This window comes from Haliotis rufescens, unplaced genomic scaffold, assembly GCF_023055435.1.
Source record: "Haliotis rufescens isolate VD_foot unplaced genomic scaffold, xgHalRufe1.0.p SCAF_8, whole genome shotgun sequence".
NCBI classification, from domain to species: Eukaryota; Metazoa; Mollusca; class Gastropoda; order Lepetellida; family Haliotidae; genus Haliotis; species Haliotis rufescens.
In genome coordinates, this window is record NW_025964372.1 from 13,328,437 (window position 1) to 13,332,796 (window position 4,360).

Consider the following 4,360-nt stretch of genomic DNA (forward strand, 5'->3'; position numbering starts at 1 on the left):
GTTATTTCAAACCATAGGGCTAGAAAAACATGTCGATGACAATTTTGGACTATAGGACTTATGTAAATGGGTCATGCATGCATTGTCAATTTGTTTGAAGCACGTTTGTATAGTTTTGTTTTACCAGGAATATGTTTAATACTTGGATTTTATATTGAAAAAAATCAAGTATATTTTTAAAGACACCTTGAATTCCAGCATTTGTATAAGAAAGGGATACATATTTTCTTTACAGTCTGTATCTCTGAATATATTTTACATAATCTGCGATTTTATTATATTATTTATTTATGTTGACATTTATTGTAAAAATGTTTACAAGTAGCCCTATACCCCGGACATCTCAGTGTGAATACATCATGTATTGTTACCGTGATGGGGTGTGCCCGACACTGTAACATTTGTGTCACCCCTCATGCTATTTCCCCCAGGCTGACCTGATGTCCTGACGCTACACATGCAGATAGTCTATCTTACAGAGCATATATTAGATAAAACATTAACCAAAATTCCACTCTCATCCCCGTCACAGTTCAAGCAGACAATACACATACCCCTTGCAGCTCTGCGATTAAGAGACTTGAATGTAGCGGGTTCTTTTTGTAGAATGATGTTATTTAACCTTCTACATGGCTGCATTTTATTGACCATATGTTGGGCTAACTAACAGAGAGCGTCTTTAGTTTATCCTTTCATATTTTGAGAACTTCGCTTAAGTGTGTAGGTTTGGTTTCCACAGAATATCTCTCAAGACTCTCTGTATAATTTCTTTTGGAAGATTTGCTCGAAGGTCATCCTATTGTGCGCGTCCAAATTCGTTTTAGTTCTACATTTAAAACACAGAATACTTATCTCCTAAATCTGTTTTAGTTCTACATTTAAAACACAGAATATTTATCTCCTGGAACTGTTTAAGTTCTACATTTAAAACACAGAATATTTATCTCCTGGAACTGTTTTAGTTCTAAACTTAAAACACAGAATATTTATCTCCTAAATCTGTTTTAGTTCTACATTTAAAGCACAGTATATTTATCTCCTAAATATTTTTTTGTTTTACATTTAAAACACAGTATATTTATCTCCTAAATCTGTTTTAGTTCTACATGTAAAACACAGTATATCTATCTCCTAAATATGTTTTAGTTCTACATTTAAAACACAGTATATTTAGCTCCTAAATCTGTTTTAGTTCTACATTTAAAACACACAATACTTATCTCCTAAATCTGTTTTAGTTCTACATTTAAAACACAGAATATTTATCTCCTGGAACTGTTTTAGTTCTACATTTAAAACACAGTATATTTATCTCCTAAATCTGTTTTAGTTCTACATTTAAAACACAGAATATTTATCTCCTGGAACTGTTTTAGTTCTACATTTAAAACAGAATATTTATCTCCTAAATCTGTTTTAGTTCTACATTTAAAACACAGTATATCTATCTCCTAAATATGTTTTAGTTCTACATTTAAAACACAGTATATTTAGCTCCTAAATATGTTTTAGTTCTACATTTAAAACACAGCATATTTAGCTCCTAAATCTGTTTTAGTTCTACATTTAAAACACACAATACTTATCTCCTGGAACTGTTTTAGTTCTACATTTAAAACACAGTATATTTATCTCCTAAATCAGTTTTAGTTCTACATTTAAAACACAGTATATTTATCTCCTAAATCTGTGTACATGATTGGTTATAAGTTTATGTTCGGAACGTCATATTCAACTTTGGCTATGTTGGTGAACTGTCTTATACGTCAGAAACTTTTTTTTAAAATATATTTTATTCCACTTCCATGTATATGTTAACAAATATGATAGATCGGGCAAATACGTTTACAATCAAGGTAGAAGATATGATAAAAAATAGTGATGGAAGTGGATCAATTATTTTATGAACGCTTCATTGTTATCATGACTGGACGGAGAGTTGAAGTCAGTTGCTTCCATTTCTTATAACAATGCGTTTTGTTGATTTTGATTGCAATATATTTTTCGATTTGACAAATATCACTCAGGATTTTAATGAATACATCAAAGGACAGTTTTTGATTATTAATATTGATAAATAAAAAAAAAAATTTGCTGAGAGCAGAATATGGTTAACTACATGGTTGTATGTACAAAATCCAAACATGACATAATACTTATCAAACTCATGTTTTCTATAAAATATGCCTGCGCAGTAGAAAAGTCTCTCCAACAAGGATTGTCCATATGGGTGAGTGAGTGAGTGAGTGAGTGAGTGATGATGCAAATGATGCTTCAGTTGATAAGTTCATATAAATAAAACCAGGCTAAAGACCACAAGCAACTAAAGCTAGACCACCTTACTCGGGACCATGGGGACATACAGTGCTATTGCTTCCTACATGACTCCCAGCCGGACTGATTGTCCATATGAGATAAGCAGTCATCAATATTAGAAGCAGCTGAGAATATGTGTCGTGTGTGGGAAAGATGGTATTGCTACTTGTATTCTTTTTTAAATATCGTTTGAATGTGTCATCGACTGTATCATCGACATTTCTTCTTTCTATGAATCTTGTTTGTCATTCCAATTAAATTTATAACAAAACTTGTGTTGATTTCATATATAAATGTGTTCACGGGTTATGAAGTGCAGAGAAAATATGTACCAGAGAAGAGACGGACAAAGTTTTAATAACTGTAATTTTTTCCTATTAGTGTTAAATTTCTTCTACGTCCATTGTTTATAATATCTAGTCGTTTGCTTGTATTGATGACCCAGAAGTCTTTTAAAGAAGAACTTAGTCTAATACCTAGGACTTCAAAATCTCCTTTGTATCATGCTAGCTTCATACCATTGCAAAAAGTTCTAATACTTCCAAACAATGCAGCTATCCAGGCTGCTTTAGTCTCATCTACATATATTTAAGGCCAGACATGTTGTAGAAATTATTTAGTGTTTCTATGGCGGTATTTAGTCTGTTTTAGATCCATCTAATAGAGCTGCGTATTGTCAGCATATTTTCCTGATTTGTGTTCTATGTTATTTAGTGCAATGCCCTTTCTGTTAGAATTATCCCCATTCTAACAGAATGCACCTAATATAGAGGGAGATACCGGGTCTCCCCTTTCTAACATAAAAAAAATGAAAGATGCCCATTTTGTATAACAGATGCTGATGCTTTATCAGTCAAAATCTTTATCCATTTAATAATATTTGGTTCTAATATTTATTCAATAACTTGTTTAGAGACAGTGTCAAATATATGTCAGAAAGTGCTTTATCGTGCCTTGATGTTTTGTATAAAAAAAAAAAAAATATCATAACAATGTACCTTAAAGTTTAAAGAATATTACATTGAACCCATACTGTTATTGCTTATTAAACAGATCACATTACACAGACAATGCAGCACATGCTTGTCGACCGACGCGACAGACAGACAGACAGATAACTTTATTTACTTTCTTTTGCCAAAGATTTTGGCATATGAAGATCATACAAATTATGTCTAAGTTACATGGCAACAGGGCCTATTATTTACAATTTACAACAATTTACAACAATTTACAACAATGCATATACACACAAAAATGAGGTAAATGTTCACTCGGTGTACTTTCGCTGTCTCCTGACAGCTCTTCAGTGTAACTGACATATACATGAGACAGCGAAAGTACTATGTATGAAACTGATATAAAGAAGATGATGGACTAACGTGGACTTTATTCTTTTTTACAGTTGTATATATATATATTGTTTTTATACCTAGATGACTTATATATGATTAGATTCTGTGTTGACAAAATGGATCGGGTGGTCAGACTCGATGATGTTGTTGACTGACTGTCATCGTACTTCGTCGAAGTGGGAAGATACTCATAATATAAATGACTGGTTATGGTCCGTAGTTGATTATTAATATTCTATGCGTTTATGAGCGAAAAAACAACAACAGAATGGTGAATGGATAGTTAACGATGACAAATCACGGGGCAAATCACGATACAGTCCTTAAGGCCAGTCTCACACCCAACCCCGTTATTTAATAATTTATATTCCGTAAATAGACCCCCGGTGCCCGCGTATCGAAAGGGGGTTGGTTAGTCTGCCTGACAGACCCTGATACAAATATATCAAATTAAGCCCATGCAAGTCTATAATGTTTCGCAAGTGTAGATTACTGCAGTATCATCTAAACAAGAAGAGAGTCTCTGGGCTTCTCTTAATTAAATTATTATTAAGATAATTTTACATCTGTTTTTTTCTGTACGATATGTTCAATTTCAGAGACTAGATGTTAGTCTAGGGGATGGCAACTCTCGCTCAACTATGCTTAGTTGTGGTCTGCAGTATATCGATAGATCCAGAGTTGTTTCC